The sequence below is a fragment of the Pseudopodoces humilis genome, chromosome 6, assembly GCF_049639895.1.
Source record: "Pseudopodoces humilis isolate 2021_Gansu_Grassland_sample_001 chromosome 6, ASM4963989v1, whole genome shotgun sequence".
In the NCBI taxonomy this organism is placed as follows: Eukaryota; Metazoa; Chordata; class Aves; order Passeriformes; family Paridae; genus Pseudopodoces; species Pseudopodoces humilis.
The window spans coordinates 49,110,755-49,132,274 of NC_142205.1; the positions used below are offsets into that span (position 1 = coordinate 49,110,755).

At 45.2% G+C, this 21,520-nt stretch overlaps 1 long non-coding RNA gene across 1 annotated transcript; it reads left to right on the forward strand.

Annotated features, from left to right (window-relative positions):
- Nucleotides 1-8,753: 8,753 nt before the first annotated feature.
- On the forward strand, nucleotides 8,754-19,973 carry LOC148184174 (uncharacterized). Its single transcript, XR_015772694.1, has 5 exons — nucleotides 8,754-8,929; nucleotides 9,163-9,717; nucleotides 14,967-15,054; nucleotides 16,913-17,045; nucleotides 18,854-19,973. It is a non-coding gene; the product is annotated as an uncharacterized LOC148184174 (long non-coding RNA).
- Nucleotides 19,974-21,520: the final 1,547 nt, after the last annotated feature.

The following is a 21,520-nucleotide window of genomic DNA, read 5'->3' on the forward strand; positions in this document are numbered from 1 at the left end:
GGGCTTCTGAAGCTCAAAAAACCCCAATTCTTCTCTGCTTACAGATCAATGATGGAATCAGCTGAAAATGTGTTTTTCCTTCTGCTGACAACTATGCACCAAGATCGAAAACAAATTTTAAAACACCAAAACTTTAAAAGAAAATTGCCTCAGCTGATGCTGTTGAGCCAAACCAACATCGGTTTCAACTTACTATAAAATCAGCTGAGTGCCATTTCATTGCAGGTCAATTAAGATCAAATTGACTTGACCATAAATGCTTTCTTTAATGAAATTTTCTCTTTTCAATGAAAATACCGAGCATAACATGTCACCTACAAATATAGCTATTTAAAAAGACATTTCTACTTACTGCCATTGCATCCACCAAGAAGTTAAAAGTCTAGCAATAATGAGAAACAGAAAACATTGGTCTAAAATTTATGGCCACCCTATATGTAAATCATTTTATGTGTGTCTGTGGAAGTACTATCTTTGAGTAATTTTGACAACTCAAGTAGTTCTCATTAACAGGACAAATCAAAAGATCACTTTATCAGGCTAATACTAATCTTTTAATTTTATTAAGATCAAATAAAAATTAGGGGATACAATGAACCTTGTTTGTTACTACCTCTGCCTAATTATGGCAATACTAAGACATCTTGAAGTATGACTGAGGACGCAGGTAAATAACAGAATAAAGACAAAAAACCCCAATTAAGGGTCCATGTCCACTCAGATAACCAAATTTTAACACATAGAGGACTTAGTTCAATTTGGTCATCTGAGTTTTCTGTTTCATGGCACAACAAATTTACTGTTGCATTGTTGACCTGAGATCTGCCTTTGCCACTTTTTTACTTTTACATAACAGAAGTCATTTTCTTTCCTCTCTTATGTCCAATTATTATATCTCTGGACAATTGCATTTCTCTTCAAGGTAACTTAGGATTAAACTCCTGTAATTGAAGGAAAGGAGCTACAACACAGTGTACTGCTAACAGCTCCAGGTCAGGAACCAACTTCATCCATTCAAACACACATTCCTTCAAAAGCCTCCAGATTCGAACTCTAATGAAACCTTGCAACACGAAATGCAGCAGTTTGTTAACATACCAGTTATTCTCCAAGAAAATTGCTTTCCATCTTCTGGGTGTGTGCACAACCTGCTCCTCTCTCCATCCTCTGAGCATTGGAATCATGACATTTGCACCTAAACATCCACCAGATTGTGGCCTGAGAAGTACAAGGCCTTGCATCCCAAGCAGCGCCTGGTTCTTTTCCCTGTACAACACACTCTTGATTGGCCACAATTATTATTAAATTATTATTAAATTATTATTTATTGGCCACAAGAACTACAAAGCTCATGGCTTTAGCACATTTCCCCCAAATCAGTGACTACAGTGTGATGAAAAGAACGAGCTTCTGACTGCTCAAACCAAGAGCCTTATTTCCACATCTCTGTCTATCAGCATAGTCCAACACAGAAGAGCAGACAGACTAGATTTAAATCAATCAAAACTTTATTTCTAACTAAACTTAGCAAAAATGAAACTATGTACAGGAAGAACTATATACATAAAGAAACAAGCCTCTACATTGCCTATTCCCCAGGATCCATCTGACTCCTGAGAAGCAGAAACACTCCTAAATAAACTGGAATATACATTTCTGGATTGCATTCCGCTCTGCAGGTTGGGCACATGCTGGTAGTGTCCAGGGCAGCAGGGAGGCACGTGCTGCAGAACAAGTGGCCACACACGGTTGTCACAAGCTCTTGTCCACTCTGCACAATCTGGAAGAAAGAAAACAACAACATGTATTGGGAGGAAAGAATTCGAGTTTGCTGCTCTATTGGCACCAGGCAAATGAGACTTGAGAGCATCTGAAATCAATTAGAACAATGAGGGACCAAAGGATCTGCCAGTGCTGTCCTGGCAAGGGCTTCTCCCTCTACATTCACCACCAAGAAGTGACTTGTGGAGCTTCCCAGTAAGGACTGTGCTTCCAGCCAGCTGCCCACATCAGCCAACTGACTTGTGCAACTCCCCTTTTGGCTTCTTCCTCCTCCCACAAAGCACAAAGGATGACAAGAGGTGGAGCCTTACCTCTGAGTAAAAGTCCATGCAAATTGGACACTTAGTAACAATTCCTGGCTCTGCACTAGAGGGAACAGAAGCAGAAAGAACATGCAGCTGTTAATATCACCACACTTCAATGGTTCTTCATACATAAAATCTCACATAATCATGCAACTGCACTGACTAGCCCTGGCACATTTCCTCTGAAGAAGCCTGGTGTCTTTAACTCTCAGTTTTCTGCATTTAGTGAGGATTTGGGGTTTCCCTGCTCTGAAGTGTCCTGGTTGAAAAAAGGTGTAGTCAGTCAGCCATCTCTGGGATTTGAATCAAGTAATCCCCCTTCTCTGATATACCCCCACACTTGTCTCCAAGGTTCTGTGCAAAGCTGTACATCTGCCTTGGGCTGCCTTTTTCTCTCCAAATGTAAATGGTATCATTTCATCATCATGAGATCTCTTTTGAATCACTGAAGCAACGACCTCTTTTAGGTTGTTCATCCACTCTCTGCAACCGATTCTCAGGCAGGCTGATGTGTTTGTGAGTGTGTTTGGGGTTGACTGGGAACTGTGTCTAAAGTGATACATCAGAGGCATCTTTCAACCTTGGAGGCCAGGGGACTTAGTAAGATTCCAGAGGGCAAGAAAATTAATCTGCATGCAATATGGAGAGGAGTGTGCCAGTCACTACTTACCATAGCAGACTCACCATCACCGACAGTGACAACAGCAGCCTCCGAAGATTTGCCTGACACACCTATGAATTCTCCATGAACTGAAAAGAAGAGAACATTAGAATGAAGGTGGGAGACTGCAGAGGAATGAAATGGGTTGCCTCTTTTGAATAGGCTGTGCTTGATTTCGATGTGCCCTACGTTTCAGGAATGTGCCCAATATTCCGCTCAAGCTTTGCCCTCAATAGTCCACAGGGAGCATTGCCAGCCCTGGCCTCTGAAGGGGCAAAACAAGAGGAAGAGCACCTGAGCTCCTCACAAGTTCTGTTGGAAGACAACAGCTTATGGCAGGTTCACCCCAACAGATCATTCCTCTCACATAGGGGAATGTTTAGCACACAGGAGAAAAAAACAACCAAAACTAGAGGGGATGCTAATTTTACAGTACCATGCTGTCCATGCTCCCCTGAAGAATGGGCCACAGCTAATGACTAACTTTTCTTCATCTTTCTCCAGCTTGGCGGATCCCAAACTCAGCCTGCCACCTCCACTGTGGCAGCTGCAGTCACTGCCAGCTCCTCAGAGCACATATTCAGGTGTTTGAGCAGCACCTGGGGCCTTTGCTACACAGCTCATCTCCCACTAGAGGCCAATGTATAGCGGTCAGTAACAAACCAAAACAGTTGCCAGAGGGCTGGTTGTTTAGGGATGCCATACCAGGTGCTTCCTCAACCCCAAGGTTCCCTTCCTCCCCAGGAAAGGGCCTAGGAACTGGCAACAGCACATGTTCAAATCAACTCCAAGCCTGCAGAAGCAGTTTCTGTTCTTACCAGGCTTTAAAGCAGGTGAACCACTTTCTTCAGGGCCTCTTGCCTCTGTCTGCCAACTTTCACCTGTGCTGGAGGGCAGCAGCCTTCTCCGTTTCCGAGGTGGTCCGGACTCAAGAGGCTCTCCAGGGCGCTTTCGCCGACGCTGAGAGAGAACAAAGCCTTAGCATTTCCTGTTGCACTCATATTAACATGCCACTTGCTTTTTGCCACACCAATGACAGCACACAAGGATACAAAAACACTCCTGCAAAGGCTGCAATATGCATCCAATGGTGCTATGGGCCATTCCCACCTATGTGCATCTCCTCAGAAAAAAGACATCACTCTTGATCTCCGACCAGCTGCCTCACCAAGAAAGAGCCTGTCCCAATGGCTTGAAAATGAGGAGACCAGTTCCCATTTCTAGCAGGCTCCTGCTCACACTCTAAGCATTTCTGAACTGCTGCTGTGAGCTCCCACAGAGATCCAAAACTTATAGTATTCCTGAACATCAAGTTACATGAAGTTTGCAAAGATTTCTACTCCTTTGTAGCTTTTGCTACAAACTCTTGAAATACTTCCTAGAAGTACCCCGTAAAATCTTTCAAGATTCAGATCAGCACTTAGTAGCAATGTACTTACTGTGCTCATGGTGGTTTATGATCTAAAAGCACCGGCAAAGTTAGTGGGACTAACACCAAGACAGGAATGTCAGGGATGTGATCAATCCCTTAGTGTCCTTTGGGCAGCCCACTGAAGTTTTTTGGGAGTGACACAAAACTGTTGTTCCAAACCTATCAGAAAAGTACAGGGGAGATGATCTATTTGGAATGCCAATTTTCTTGAATACCCCCATGCCCCAAGACTCCCATTCCCAAGTCTTCAGGTCCTGTTCAGAGCTAAAGGGGAAGTCCGTGACTCTGGCACTTGAGCCCACCTGCAGCCCATGCTGCAGCCCAGACCAGCCCCTCAGCATGACAATCAGAATTGTCAAGCGTTGTCTGCACTCGCCTGTACAGTCACTCCAGAGTTTGGCTCACAAATGTCAGCAGATGACTCTCTATTCCCACCCAGGATGGAGAAGACGGATGCTCTGCGTCTGCTGCGCAGCAGAGAATCCGTCAACTGGCTCAACAGACTCCGTGTCAACAGAACCTTGGGAGCAGGAGTGCCCCTGGCAACCGGTGCCAACATTTCATGCCCAGCTAAAGGGGCTCCACTTTGCTCACCCATGCACTTCCAGAAGGCCATGGAGGCAGCGCAGCCATGGCCTGGTTCTGCTGCCACCCGCTCCATCAGGGTGCTCAGGGCCCTGTCCTGCCTGGCCTGGAACCTTCCAGGGACAGGGCATCCACAGCTTCTCTGCACAGCCTGTTCCACTGGCTCACCACCCTCCTGGCTCTTGCAAACATCTGCTCCCAACCTTCCCCTTCGACGTCTAAAGCCTTCCCCTTCCCCCATGGCTCTCTGCCCCCTCTGGCCACTGGAAGGCCACAGTCAGGCCTCCCCAGCCCCTGCTCCTCTCCCGGCTGCACAGCCCCGGCTCTCCCAGCCTGGCCGCACAGCACAGCTGCCCCAGGCCTCCACACATGCCCAGGGCCGCCTCCAGCCCTGCTCCACAGGCACATCCCGCTCCTGCTGGGCCCAGCTGGACACAGCTCCGCACGCGCGGCCTCATGGGCACAGCTGCGCCTCTCGCTGCCTTCAGCCTCAGGCACCTGAGCACCACTGGAGCCTTCCTGTGCCCAAAGAACCCACACCAAACCACACCTGCCCAAAGCAAAGAGAAATTTAAACCCTTCCTTAACCCTCCTCCTCCAGCTTTATTGGTCTCTTGCTGGTTTAACTCTTATGGGACTGCTCTAACTTGAACCCGAGTAAATAGCAATTAAAACAGAATCAAAGTTTGATGGAGTTTGGTTTTTTTTTTTAAATTGTTGAAAGGATCTAACCATTATTTTAGGTTTCGGAAGACTAGGCATTTTCAGGTGTTCAGCTATTCCTTTGACAACATTTTCCAACTGGCCTGAGGAGCTTTGCTCTGCTCCCAGGGACAGCACCTCCCTCCTGAGGCCCTGCTCTGCTCTCCAAGGAGACACAGCAAAAAAAGCAGAATTAATAATCAGTTTGCCTTCAAGCCACAGGACCTGTGTTCAGAGGGATGGGCTGGGGCTCCTGAGAGCACCAGGGAACCCATCTCAGCCCTGCCAGATGCAGGAATGCTCCTCAGCCCCTGGTCCCTTTGCTTGGGTGCCCTCTGGTGTGGGGAGAACAGTGGCAATTGATCCAGTGCTGAATAAGGATATTTTCATCTAATGCTTTACATGACAAAGATAATTTCTTACAATTTTTCAGTTAATACAATTTTTGCTTTTAGATATTTGGCAACCTGCTGAGTGTTTAAGAGTGGGTGGGGATGACTTTCCCAGTATTTTGAGTCCTTTTTCTGGGAGATGATGCAAAGCCTTGCTCTGGTCATCACATCCACATCCTTAATTTCTCATATTCAGTGCTTTGAGGCTGGTATGAGGTACTGAATTATTTATATATTAAATACATATTTGGAATTGTTTTAGCATCTTAACATTTTAATATGAAGTGTTAAATCTCTTTTAGGTTTTTTCTTATCCTCTTCCCTTTGGACCTCACATCTTTGGAAAGCAAAAGTGGTTAAGATGAAGTGGATTTACAGGCGTCTGAAACATCCCATGTGCTAAAGCATGTGCCCACTCATGCTCCAGGTACAGCTGATGTTGTCTAAGTGGACTCAGTGCCATGTGTATTTTGGGACAGGACTGGGTGGCTTTTAGCAGAAATGTGTCATCACGGGTAAGGGACAGGGGACCACTGAGGAAGAGGGGCAGATTTTAGTCAGTCAAACATTTGAAGGCTCTAGGGCTTGATCTCCCTCATCCCTGCTGGACAGTGGCATCAGGGACTGGGAGATCTTTAAGGCCCAACACATTTTAATTAAAGCTGCTCTTGAAAATATTCATCACTAGGTAGTGAGAGGGAGAGAAACTTCTTGTCCTTTCACTGCACATCCCAGGGAAGATGCAAAGGCCACATTCCTCTTTCATCTCCTCCTGTGTGGATCACCTTTGTAGCAGGGTGCAAGACCTTTGAAACACCCATTGCCTTTCCATTTTGGGAAGGAAGAAGTTTGCATCTACCAACTTCCAAAAATAAAACCCAACAGCCTAAACTAAGCCCATATTGAGCTGGCTTGGTATATTAAACACCTGGAGATAGAGCATTTGTGTTTTCATATGATTAGCTATGGTTTGTCAGGAATTTTTGGCAGGAGAAGACAGCTCAAGGAGCAAGAAACCCAGGGTTCACTGGATAGGGATTGTCAGCTCTGTACTCTCCCAAATCAGGGATACCCTGAGGATCAGAGCAAGGGCCATGAAGTAGTGAAAGAAGGGTGAATGTAGTATAGGATGTTGTATACCAAAGCACTGCAATCACTCATGAAAAGAAAACCTACAATGATATGAGAAAACCCATGTTCCACCCAGGTGGGTCAGTGCTGCTTCTTTCTCTCTCTGACTTTCTCTAACAACCAAAATTATTTTGATCTGAGGGCAGAAAAACAACTGGATTGCATGAGGCAGCAAAGATCCAGTAACCAGCCCTGTCTTTCAGCCCCATGACCATGGCCGTGGTTGCCCACAGGATCCTGCCCATGGGCAAGTTGGTTTCCCTACTGGGAAACACAAGCCAAAAAGGGCTGCATCACCCTCATGGGCTGCCCTGGACACGTTATTGGTGGGAGACAGCCAGACACCCAGCTTCCCACACAGCTTGGCACAGGGACAGGTCTGCAATCCCTACAGCAATCCTGCAGACCAGTCCCTCTAAATCCACCATCAGGATGTGGGGAAATAGGCAAGGATTACCAAAAGAAGCCCCAAAAAGATGATAGTCTTGACAAATGATAATTTGTATCAGTCTCACTGAGGATTGCATTTCACTTCATGCATCAAAATGTGCTTTTGCTTGACTCTAGCAATGGTTGTGATTTCAGAGTATGTTTCCTCAAAGACTGTTCAAAGTAAAACCATTTTTTACCCTCCCTGATGGTAGGCAGTAGGGGGTGGCTTGTTCTGCGGAACAAATATGTCTCTGATTTCCTTCTCTCATTTTTTACTAATACTCCACAGAGGTTTGAAATTCCTCTACAGAGTCTACATGGTCTTGAAAGCTGAGCAAGATTTATAGCTTGCTCTGGATCTGAGACAACATCTATGAGTGTGCTTGCAGGGAAATGTGCATATAGGACTTTTCAGGCAGTAACCAGACAGGGAATGTTTTTCCATATATACCTTATGTTGCTTGTTCATACCCCAGGCCTAACACTAGGAAAACTCATCTTCATAAATTGCTTTTTTGTGAAGGCAGGTATCATACAGCATTTTATACAGTGTTAGGCAAAAACTATCTCTAAGAATTGGGTCACTATGGTAACCGCTTCTTATCTCAAAATCAAATAGCTGTTATGGCTGTAATTAAACAATATATGATTTCTACCAAGAATTATCCTGAATTATAACTCATTTTCTGTCACTAGCTGGAATTATTTTTATTGCCCCCAAAGGCATCAGCATTTCGTCTAATTCAGGAGTACAGAACTTCACAGAGAGAGACTATAATCTGCTTTGAATCTACTGTCAGAAATCATGGTCAATGACTTCAACCTCTTAAATATTTCAACAGACTCCACAAAACATCAGTAATAATTTTTGGGGAAGGCAGAAGATAAACAATGTCTCCTGAAACTTGTGTTTCATTGCAGCTAGCCACATGTCCTGAGCCCAGTGGTGCACAAGAGGGCCAGGTTTGCTGCTGTACACAGGGAGTGGGCAGGCCACAAACTCAGATTTTCCTTTAGCTTAAGCAGAAACTTTATTTTAAAACAAACAAAAAAAGAGATTGAAAAAAAGAAGAAAACCTCTCAGCTCCTCTTCCTTGGGCACTTTTGCCTATGACTTCTGTTCTCAGGACCAAGGTCATGCACATAAACCTTGGCAGACTACCAGGACACAGTAACATCATTCACAGGTCAGTCACTGTGACTGCCCTTAAAACCATGACATAAGCAACAGGAGCACAGTGCTCCACCTAGGCCCAATCAAGCCAATGGCAAAGCTGGTCTCCAAATAAAGGGGAACAAACCCACCTTACGATTAGGTGAGCTGCACCAGCTGGCTGTGATGAGAGTTATCCACATGTGGCTTCAAGGAGGAGCAAAGCTGCCAGTGCTAATATGAACCACTTCCAAGGGAGTAGAAGTAGGGTGGTTTTATTTTCTTCTTTTTGGCCTGGGGCTGTACTAGCTCAGAAGATTTTTAGAAGGATTTTTTGGTGCTCACACCTAGGAGGTTGGTTTTTTTGTTTGTTTGTTTGTTTTGGTGGGGGGAGGACTGCAGATTGTTTGTTCTCTAGCTAACACATTATTGGGCAAATATACACCTATGTGCTATGTAAATATCAATAGAATTGTTTGCCTGAGTGTTCCTTTTTTTATTTTTCTCTTTCCAAGAGGGAGGTAAAACAAACATTTATTTTTTAAGAAAAACCTGTATATTTTTGAGGCACTTGTTTCTCCATACAGTTGTGAATCCCTGTGGACTCTTGAGTGTTTTCTCCTGGAAGTGAATTTACTGGCTGCAGTTATTCCAGCAGGAAACCATGGAAAACTTTTTGGTGCCTAAAATGAGCTTTCTCTTCCTGATCTGGAGAAGCAGCTTCTTGTGTTCCAGATGAGCAGTGATGTTAACTTAGTGAGCCATGGACTAATATTTTTTTATTCTTTTGGAACTGTTCTGGCCATCCACGCACCGCAGTGGCTCTCAGTGGAAGAAGATTTACGAACCATCGAGTTACCTAAAGAGTTTTGGAAAAGGACCCTGTAAAAACCCAGAACCCAAACATGTTTGTGGAGCCAGAGCATTGTACCCAGGACAGTGCAACTCTTCCTGCAGTGGCACAGCCTGAGTTTTGGGACTTGCACTGGGATGCTCTCAGCACTGACTACAGACTCCTCATTACAAGTATAACACTGTGGGCTTTCCAGGTAAACCTCGTGAGTGGTGCATGGCTTCATGATGCATGGACTAATAAATAGCTTAAGCTGCTGAAGCACATTCCAACAAAGCACAGTTCAGAGGTGAGTTGGCTCTGGCATGCCGTGCAGGGGGCAGGAGAGGATGCTGGCAGTGGGAGGGCTCTGCAGGCTCCTGCTGGGCTGGTTCCCCAGGTGTGCAGGGACACTGAATGGGAGGGGCAGCATCAGAGAAATGCCCTTAGGCAGAGGGGCTTTCCTGACCCTGCACTCTGCCCTGTCACTGCTCAGGGACAGGACTACGTGAAAGGCAGCTCCTTTGGCAGAGGAACTGAACCTTCTGGCCTTGAGGTTTTTCTGTGACTTTGCCCTGGGCATCCATCCCTTAGCTCTACTGCAGAGCATCAGTATTTTGACCTTTCCTCTGTTGGTTTTTTCCAGATCCTCCCTGCTGGTTTCTCTGCTCTTCCTTGGCAACTCAAGCTAATGTTTTTTCCCCCAAATCCTAGGCTGGTGGCTGGTTTGATTTTTTTTTTCTCTCTTCAGTTTTTGAAATATCCAGTAATTCTCCATTTTTTTCCTGTGCTGCTGCAAAAATGTCACAGCTGAGCTGTGGTTCAAGCTACAGGAAAATATCCTATGCCCACCCCCGCCCCCAGAGCAATCAGGTTTTGCACTCATGATGGGTTTAATGTCAAGCAGTGTCTTCAAGTGGGATGTCATTTGCAGGGGCTGGATCTTTGCACTGCCATGAATTGTTAGCCTCCTCTGCCACCCTCATCTTTCTAGTTTCATGAAGGCAGCTGCTTGCTGGCATAGCCCTACCCTTAAATTCAAGAAATGAACTTGTCTGTGTTGACACTCCAGACTACACTTTTAGTTTTCAAGAGAGGGTGTCTGCAGTGTGAAATCCTGCTCACCACCTATGGTTCATAGTCACCTATGTGCTTCATAGTCCCAGCCAGTGGGAATAACAACCCCTCCCTTTACGAGCTGGTCCATGAACAGTGGTGTTGAGAAGTGCTGTGAGCAGCAGGAAAAGTGGTGTGTTAGTGCTGCACCCTTGAAACTGAAGAAAGGAGGCCTTTCTTTACCTGGCCCTCTTATTTTGAACAGACTTTCCCTTCCCAACTCTCCCAGCAGCACTTAGAGTCAGAAACAGAAGAGACCATCAGAAAGAATTTTGAGGGAGGGGACTTGTCTGCGGCACTGCAATTTTGGAGGTCCTTGTGCTGAACTCTGAGGAGCCCTTGGCAATGATAATTACTCAAGATTGCAGAGGCTCTGCAATCAGAGCCATGCTAAGCTTGGAGGAGCCTGCTTCAATTTGAAGTACATTAGCCTGCTCAGCACTGGAGAGCAGAAACCAGCATGATGCACCCTCATGCTGTGAAGTGAGAAACAAATCCTGCTGTTTGAGCTGGCTACCAGGATGGGGTGGCTCTTCAACTACCTTCTCACACTGAATTAATTTCCTCATCCTCTGGAGAGGGTAGGACAAGATGGTCCTTGCCCATGGGTGTCAGAAAGAAGGGAGACTTGCTCACAAAACTTGTTGCCCTCATAGAGTCAAGTGTAAAGGTGGTCAGGAAAGGAGCAGCTGTCCTGGCAATGCTGCTCCTGTCCTCGGTGGCAGTGGAGCCTTTCCTCCACCTCTCTGCCAAGCACTCATCCTTTGGATGATGGGAATACATTTTAGTCAGTATTTTCTAAATGTTGGAGCATCCACAAAAGGCTTTTCATTCTACAGTTTTCAGCCATTATATATATATATTGGGAGAAAAAGTATCCTAAATCGTATCTTTCAATGGCTACAGGAAACTACTTACTGGTCTGGTTCCTACCTCATGTAAGAAGGAAAATGTGTGCAACTGGGTTTGCCCCTCATCATTGAAAAGTTGAGTTCTGTTACAGTTTTTACTGCTGTTTTGTGACTAAGCTTTGGGCAAACAGCCTGGGAACTGTTGAACATGCCAGGGACCCAAGGCCCTGACTCATTTGTTCATCCCACTTTATAAAATAATTTAATAGAAAATAATTTAAGTGTGGACTTAACTGTGCTGCTGAACTGGGACTTAAGAGTCAGGTCCCTGCTGGATTCAGTTCATCTTAAGCAGATATTTATTAGAGCTTGGGCAAAGCCACTGATATTTTGCTAAAAGTGTTTCATAAAAATGCTGTTGGTGATAACTTGGACACCACCACACAGGCATTTTGGGAAACAAATGAGTACCAACCGTTGTTGTGCTGGATGAGTCGTACGGGAAAGGGGGAAATCTGGCTAATTTTGCTCTTATTAAGGCAGTCAGCCATATTGATGTGAGTGGCAAATGGGAGAGCCAGGTGAAAGTCAGCTATGACAGAGTCCATGACAGCCTGCAATTCATTTTGGAGGAAAACTGTCAGTAAAAAGGATCTGGTCATCATTAAGCTCCAGCAGAGTTTATTCTAATTTTGTCAAACTGACTCCTTTATTAAATGGTTGCTTTACAGGGAATTGGAGAAGTACTGGATGTGTGGTAGCAACAGGTAGAGGTTGTCATCCCGATTCTTCTATTTTCTCTGAACTCTGAGAAAGTATTTTCTGCTTCTGAGAGGCTCTTCTCCCAAAATCTACTAACCCTTCCCTGAGCAGACAAGATGAAAGGTGGGGAGGGAGGGAATACCCTTGTTTCTGTCAGAGCCACCTGCTGCTGTACCTCAGCTATAGATGATACTTTAGCTTTTAGTTTCCAAACAATGTCCAGACATTTGTCTTTTCTTAAGGGATGACTTAATTCCTTTTGTGAACTTGTTTTGGGTTATATATGTGACTATATTTCAATGCCTCTTATTAATCCCATATTGAAGGCAAGCATAGTAAAAATGTGAGAAAAAGACCTACAGTTTGGTTTTGTTTTGGGTTTTTTGTTGGTTTGTTTTTTTGTTTGTTTTTTGTTTTTTGTTCTTTGAAGGTCTTTTTTTTTCTCCCATGTTCAGGGTGTCCTCTGGGTTTCAATCCAGTAGCCCTTCCATCTTATAGTGCTCATCTAAAAGAGCCACAGGACATGCACCAGGGCATTTGGCGGAGCAGAGAGATGAACTGGATTTTTGCATTGTACTCCTCTTCTTCCCTGTATATGGCAGGGGATGAGGCCAGACACACCTCGGTGTTTGCTTCTAAGGCTGGGTTTGTGATGCAGAGTTGTGCTGGGGCTGACAGTGCACTGCCAGCTCTTGTGGGCTGCAGCATCCCCTGCACCACTCAGCGTCCTGCCAAGGTGTGTTCCCAGAGAGGCCTGAGGGCCCACCTTTAATTAACACCTTCCCATCCAGGCTTTCAATAACCTCGCGTAGTTTCAGGGTGTTGTGGCTTTCATCAAAATAAACAAAAAAGGAATTTGCCAACGGACAGGGAATGTTGCTAGCTGCTGTCCCAGCAGTTCCCCACTGTGTGGCAGAGATGGTTTTGCAAAAGGCCCTAAATCCTTCTGAGCAGCTGCCAGGGAGCATCCCATGCAGAACATGAACCAAGTAGAAATGCAAAGCTCATCTTGCATCTGTCTTACCTTAAGAAATTCTTAGCATGCTAAGGACACTTGTATTACAGTATTTGTACCTTTTTAATTCATAAGTGAAAGCGATGTGGAGTATCATATGCGATGTCTGAGAGCTGATTGACAGAGCTGTCAGCTGCAGGACACTGAAATGACAGCCCTTTAAAGTGCTGTCAGGTCTTGTTGGACACTTTTATTATAATACTTATTTTAGCCTCAGGAAGACAAATCCATTGTGTCTTCCCTTTCTGGGGGTCTCCTTAAAGTACTGCTATATAGTGGTGGAATGTTTAACAAAAATGGCTTTCTTGAAGTTGTCTACACTGTAGGTAAGATCTCCTCCCTTCCCAGAGATGGGAACAACACCAATGCCACAGCCAGGGGCTTTGAGCAGGTTTCCCAAGACACAGAGAACTTTTCCAGGCCTTGTGGCCCTTGCCTTGTCAACATCTGATGGATGCAAAAAGTGCAAATGATCTGCTTAACCACACTGCCAATTCCTCTCCTACGGGAAGAGCCCAGCTCCTTCCCAGCTGGAGGAGGTTTGGTGCAGTGGGGCAGTGCCACAGCAGACCTTCCCCTAAACCCACCCACAACCATTAAGTCTCCATTACAGTATGCTGAATTCACTCTGCAAATGGAAGATAATGTCTCCTGAGGAAAATAAACTAAAAGCGGGGAAGGGGATTGGCAAAACAAAAACAACCCTTCCCACTGCAATAACACTTTCAATTAAGAACAAAACGGAGCAGGAAGCTTTGAAGCTTGACTTTGGGCAGAAAGAAAAGGCCCTCTCTGAGAGCCCCGGGTTTCTGTAGGCACAGCACAGCGGCTGCTGTCTTCTTTTTACGTCAGACCATTAATGCTGTTTTTTCGCCCCTGGTATCAACAGAGCTTGCCTGGTAGGTAGGTGGGGTATTGGGATTTATATTGTAGACAAATTCAGGGAAGCTTCAGTCCTTTTTTTTTTTTTTCTAACAAAGCTTTTGAAAGTCCACTGGGGACCCCTAATGTTCAGCTACTGCTGAAGCAAGCACTTCAGAGCCAGAGCTGCACAGCTTCTTTAGCCATCTATGGGTTTGATCATTCTGTGGGCTTTTATTACAGGCAATAACACTCCCTTCCCCTGCTAAAAGTCATCTTCTTAGGAAGCTCTGAGGGTTCCTCAAAATGTTTTGTAAAACAACATTTCAGTGGTCATAAAAACATGCCAGCCAAATAAAACCGGGATGGCCCTGAAGATGCTTTGGGAGACAGAAACCTTTTTTCCACCTGCATAGCAGGTAGGATCCCTCCCTGCCCCAAGCTGTGGAAGCAGACACCCCCAACATGCCCAACAGAAAAGTCTGCAGAAGAAAAGTGGATAGCAGACGTGGTTAATGTAAAAGGAGTTGGGAGGAGTAATCCTGTGGGGATTTTAAGGATGGCAGGGACAGACTCTCTTAGCCCTCCATAAATTCCCACTGCCGAGTCCCTATTCCCACACATCTCCCTGTGGCTGCCTCATTTTTCCCCCAAAAAATCTCCGCTGCCCACCTTCTAAGGCCCATACCAAGCTGGGCAGCCTCCATGACCAAAACCTACAGTCTTTCCGCTACCTTCAGCCAGAGTAGATAGGAATTGCTGTTACAGGGTTTATCCTAGTTTCCTAGGGCCTCTGCTGGTGGTGCTAAACAGGACACACAAATACCTCCACAACAGCCAGGTTTAGGATTTTTTCAGCCAAATTCCTGGGGTCAGCTTTTCTCTCTCTCTTATGACAGGAATGTGCTGTCTCTCCTAGATTAGCATTAATATAATTCTAATTTTCCCCCTCAGCCAAAGGCAGCAGCGTGGTCAGTACTGGGAGAGCCACACCAAATGCACCTGAAAGTCTGAGCAGAAAAATGTTAGAAATGCAACTGGAGTAAGTTACCTTCCTCTTTCATGTCTCCATCTCCAAGTAAATCAGAAAAAATCGTGCTTTCTAAGTGCTTTCTAACATAATGAAAGTCAATTAGAGTGATGCAAACGGAGCTGATAACTGCAGGTTTTCATCACTGACTCCGTGCTAAATATCTACACTCTGTGGTTTGCAAGGAAGTAAGGGTGCATGGAGAGGAAAGGATGAGGTTTTTAAAAGCACTTAAATTACCTCTAATTAGCAGCACAACTGTAGTCAAAACATAATGTGAAGATAATAAATTGATATTTGCATAATGGAAATACTACCAAACTGTACTTCAAAAAAATAAATTAGATTATAATTGGAGCTGTGTTTTGGGAAAGAAAAATCCTTCTAATTGCCTGAGTACAGGCAGTGCCAAGGAGGGGAAAGCTGGCAGCTGTCAGGGAGGTCCAGCCACTGCTGTGTGGGACAAGTGCCCCACAAGTGGGGGCCATTCCCTGAAAGAGGAACAGGGTGCCCACATCTACCAGAGGCCAGAACAGCCATGGCAAGGCAGGTCTGGGGAGAAAAAGAAAAAAAACAGGAGGAAGGTGAATGTGTGCACTCTCAGCCATCAACTGCAATACCTTGAACTGAAAGAACATCCAGGGCAAAATTGTACGGACAGCAATTAGGGCGGGAGACACTTGTGTTTCAAGAGGAGGTGGTGCAAGGGTAAAAATGCAAGCACTAATCCTGTAAATTACAGGAAAACAGTGAACATCTTTTTCTGGTAAAATCTCGTCGTCACCTTGAGTTCCAATGGCTTCCTCCTGCTGCTTTGATAACTGACTTTATTAAACTAACAATTGTTTTCTTTCTGTTGAATCATGTGCAAAGTTGTTTGCAAAGATTTCTTGTCCATTTCTTACTACTCTTTTTTAGTAAAGAGGGCCACTTGGATAGCAATGGATGACAGGTCACTCACCCATTGTACAAGTATGTATACCAGTAAGGAAATTACAGCTGATATGTTATATTCCAAAACAGCTGTTTTTTTGAGAAAGCAAACAAAATTATTAAACCCTGTTACAGAAGTAAAGGCAGCATGAACCTTGAGGCTGACTTGTTGCCTGGTGGCTGCAGGATCTTATGGTTGCTAGTGCCAATTTTGTTGTTGGGCAAGGGTTCAGGTGGGAAAATTGATCAGCATACAAAAACCTGCTCTCTCATTTCAGCTGGGGGACTGTAAAAGGTGATTCCTTAAGTCCTGTGTGTACTGGGTTTGTGTGGCCTTATTTTGATAGTGAGGGGGGCTATGGGATGGCTTCTGTGAGAAGCTGCCAGAAGCTTCCCCCATGTGTGACAGAGCCAATGCCAGCTGGTTCCAAGGTAAACATGCTGCTGGCTAAGGCTGGCCTAGTCAGGAGTGAGAGTAATGCCTTCATGATTACATATTTAAGAAGGGAAAAAAGTTACTGCACAGATGTAATTGTGGCCAAAGCACATGGGGTACACCCCATGAAAAGTGACCAACATTGGAGCAGTTAGCGGAGAACTGTCTCCTCTGGGAGGGACCTCACACTGGAGCAGAAGGACTCTTCTCCCTGAGGTGGCAGCAGTGGCAGAAACAGCTGTGGTGGACTGACCATAACCCCCATTCCCCATCTCTCTGCACTGCTGGGAGAAGAGGAAGTAGAGCAACAGAAGGAGAGGGGGATGAGGAAAAAGTTGGCTTTAAAATTTATTTTCTTTTTAATTATTCTGCTCTGATTTTTTCAGTACTAAATTTAATTAATATCCCCAAGTTCAGTCTGTTTTGCCCATGATGGTATTTGATGAGTGACATCCTCCAGTCCTTAACTCATGAACCTTTTGCTGCATATTCTCTCCCCAGCCCAGTTGCAGAGGGGAGTGAGAGAATAGCCTTGATGGGTATCTGCCATCCAGCCAGGGGCAATCCAGCACAGTGTGAAATACAATGATCCTGCTCACCAGGCCTTCTGTGTATTTGCTCCTCACATACCCAGGTGAGCTTATGTCATATCTGGGCCACTAATAGCATCATCCTGCACCCAGTGGCAATAGGAAAGGTGTGAAAGGTGCATGAGTTTGGCCATCACTGGTTGGCAAAAGTGTGCAACAGCATATGTCTCTCTGCAACCATGCTTGGATATGCCTCTGACACTGGCTACTGCAGTTAGGGAGGATAGAGAAAACAAGGAGGATGATTTTGGGGGTAGAAGAGTGGCAGCACACACTGGTTCTGGGTTTCAGTGGGGTTTTGAGACAGCTCCTCATGTTACTTGCCAGGTGGATGCTGTTTTGTGGAGGCAAAGACAAGGTTTTCCTGCTCACAGGCACAGAAAGAAGGGTACCACAGGCCTGGAAAGGATGCCTAGTGCACTTCATTGGTGCATATTTCTATATAGGAGATGTAAAGCATAGGTCCGGTTTCTAAATCAAGGGCTACTGCCCATGCACATGAGAAATAAAGGGCAGGGTATGAGATGTGATGCAGTACAAGCCTCACGTCAAGGGAAATATTCCCCTGCCTTCAAAGGGTCCTGGCTCAGGGCCATGAAAGAGGCCATGGAAATAAGCTCCTTTTTGAGTTGGCAAATGGTGTCTTGCTTTTCTGCTTGAGGAGTAGGAAACAGGGAAACTCACCTGGAGCTCTGCTCTGCTGTGCAGTTTGTGGTACCAGATTTAACAAAGGGCTGTGTGGGAGAGAGAGAGAAAGGAGATGAGTGGGGGGAGCAGGCAGCTGCCCCACAACTGAGAGCACTGGTGTGCAGCATGCTGACAGGGACAAGCTGAGGGAGCCAGGCCAGATGTCTCCTCTCTGTTCCTCCCCTGTTGGGAGCAGGATATAGAGCTGGCCCTGAGGAGCCCAGCCTGGGCACAGTCAGGAGGAAAAGAAGCAAAGCCCAGTCATCCCTTCCTTAATGTGTGGCCATCACACAACCTCCACCAGTCTCCACTGTGCAGGGGGCTGGCATGTTGTGCCAGCTGGGATACCCCCCAGTTGTTGCCAGGATCACCCTAGAAAGATACTGAGGCTGACATCCAAGAGGGGACAGGAAAATGGGAGCCTGGATAAAATCCTTCACACCTTTGCCTACGAATCATGGCACAATAGCAATTCTCAGAAACCAAAGCTTGAACCCCACCATGAGCTTGCCGTCCCATTTGTTCCTTCAGTGGCAGCCCCTTGTTCTCAGGCTCACCAGTGTGGCCTCAGGCATCCAGGGGAGTGCAGGACCTTGTGTCATGCAACAAGTGAGCTGAATAATCATGGTAGGAAGAAGGAAAACATTGCACACCAACAAAAGCCCTGGGAAACAATTTTATTGCTAGCAAAACTCTGCAGGTCTTTGTTTAGTGAGCACACGTCCCGTGAAATGCAATTGCTCACTGTGGTTTTAAACTGAGACCACCCTGAAAATGAAGGTAGTTTCCATTAAATTGAATTTCTTTTCCCCAGAACTGGCATGACAATGGTAATGTTGATAAGGAACACTAGCTGCTAAGTGAGAGCATAATTTGTATTTTCTATTAAATCACAGTCATTTCCAGTACAAATGGATCATGCATGCATGTCATGCTGATTTACAGCCTTAGTCATGATCAGTTATCGCAATGCCTAAGCAGAGCATGAAAGGTGGCACAAACATGCAAGCAACACTGCACCAAGCCAAAATGAATATTTGGATCTAACTTAGCATTAGCAGATGAGTTGGTACAACTGTGATGGGAGTTTTTTTCAAAAATACTCATATGCTTATCATCAGTATAACATTGAAGGCTACTGATCTCCTCCATCTCACCTTTCCAGTGGTCTTCACAAGCGGCAAGCCGGGAAGCAAATGGAGATGGAGCAGCAGCACATGACTGCTATAGACCTGACCATGAAGATGCATCACAAAGCAAATGTAATGTCCAGTGAATTATTCAAATTCCTGAAGACTAGGCAGTCAGCAAGGAGAAGGCAGGGTTGCTGAGTGCAGAAGACAAGGTTGTACAAATATCGGTGTTGCAGCAGTCATTCAGGGAAGGTTTCTGCTCTTGATGTTTTCCAAAAGTTGCTGAGCTTCTAAGAGCCCATGGGCTGCTGCCACACTGAGGAGTTTCTCCGCTTCCCTGAAGGACATGAAACCTTCATCAAGAAAATCTAGGAGGAAATCCTAAATTCATTCCTAGCTAAATTTTAACTACACAGGCTTTTATAAGAGGACCACAGCTACTGAATATGAAAACATCTGTAAAGTTAACTCTCCCCTATTCAGAAAATTATCTGATTTTCCTTCTGCTTTTTCCTGTGGTTTGAGCACATATGTTCTGGGTTTGGTGTTTTATCTTAGTTGAAGGAGAAATGGTTTTGGATTTCTTGATATGCCACCCAATATGTGAGCCTGATCATGCAATATGCAGTGGAGACTGAAACAAAATGCACTAGCTTCAAATCACAAGGTTTGTCCAAACAACACTTTTTTAGCTTCATTTAGAGTACAACTGGTCGCACCCGCCTCGGTTTTTATTTTCAGGCTTGAAGCAAATGAAAATAATTAAAATTGAATGATACAAAATCAAAAAATGGCTGGGTTTCACTGTGATGGGATCAGTTTCTTCAACTTCACTTAGCCCTAGGACAAGTTGTCACAGTGACTATACAAAGCACAAGGCAAGTTTTCTTTATCTCTGGGCCTTGCTGGGAACACTGGTGTGAAATGTGCATGTGCACATCAGGGAGAAAAACTCATGCCAGGCAGTTTCAACCCAACTCCCAGGCAGTAAACAGGAAGCTTCTCATTGACTGGATGGAAGGAGAGTGAAAAGGGAGAGTTTCTCCCTTATAAGAGAAAGACAGGTATTTATAGCAAAAAATTCACATGTCACTTCAACAGCTCTTTCTATACCAATATAGGTCTTGTCCCTTGCTTTCATTGGGAAATCATCATGGAGAAACATATGCAGACCATGGGCATTATAGGTACTGTGACACACTATTTTTAAAATGTCATTGGACTGTGTTTTCCCATTTCCCTGCTGCAGGCAGGGCTGCATTACTGACAATACAAAAAGAGGGCATTAGAAATGCTGGAGTGGCTTCATGCATGGAGTACCTACAGCACCAGGTTTCCCCCTGTCCCCAAGAGGAGCTGGGAGTGAAGCTGTAATGGGAAGGAAGAGGATTATCTCACCCTTCTTCAAGTGCCATGGTCATGTTTCTGAGTGTCCCCACTGCCAGGTTGAAGGAGGAGTGGGGATGGCCCTGCCCCGCAGCCTGCCTACAGCCAGGAAGAGACAAGCACGGAAAATGGTAAGAGAAGTACAGGAGAAGAAAACCAAGAGTTTAAATGTTCTCAAGCAAGGTGAGAGTTGGTTTTGGCTGAGAGTCACTTTTCTTCCTAGCAGCTGGTAGAGTGCTGTGCTTTGGATTCAGTACAAGAATAATGTTGGTAACACACTGATACTTTGGCTGTTGCTGAGCAGTGCTTACCCTAAATCCAGGATTTTTCTGTTTCCCATGCTCTGGCAGCAAGCAGGTGCACAAGAAGCTGGGAGGGAGCAGGGCCAGGACAGCAGACCCAAACTTGCCAAAGGGATATTTCATCCCATGGAGCAGCTCATGGTCAGCGTATAAACTGGGGAGGTTGGTCAGGAGCTGCTGACTGCTCGTCAGGGACAGGCTGGGCATCGGTCAGAGTGTGGTGAGCAATTGTACTGGGCTCACTTCTGTTTCTTGGGGTTTATTCCTTTCTTTTATTACTACTGTTATTGTTATATTTTACTTTATTTCAATTATCACGCTGCTCTTATCTCAATCCATGAGTTTTACCTTTTCCCAGTTCTACTCCCCATCCAACAGGAGGGGGAGAGAAGGGGAGAAACCAGTGAGCAGCTGCATGGTGCTTAGTTGGTAGCTGAGATTAAACCAGAACAGAGCAAATAAGGGAAAAGTTATGTATAATTCACTTTTTGAAATGTGACTCCTTTGAAATTTCAGGCCCTGATTTGGGAAACATCCTTATTCAGAAAAGCATGAAGGCTTGAGCATTTCTCTAGGTAATGGATATCTTTTATGATTCCTCCTTGAATTACATCTCCTGCTGTCACAGGCATAGTTCTTTCAACCCTATAAGTCCAGCAGCTTGATGCTGTTCTATTCCTTGAGCAGGCAAAGATACCATCCAATATGTCTACTCCTATCCTCTTGCTTTTTGGGTAGCACAGTAAATTTCCCTGTCTTTAGTTTTTCCCATTTCTTACCAAGAATGGCAGGATTCCAGGGGATTCAGCCCAGGCTCCCACCATTGGTGTGACTACTATGGGTACCACAGCAAATGCACACATAGGCATGGCTGTGTTACTCATGTGGTAGAAGCCTCTTGGGAGGGTGTGCTGAGAGCAGGAAAATAATACACTGCTGTAAATTGATTTCCCATTCCCTCAGCAGCTCCTGGCTCACTCCCCTCCTGTACCTGTGCATGCTTCCTGCAGC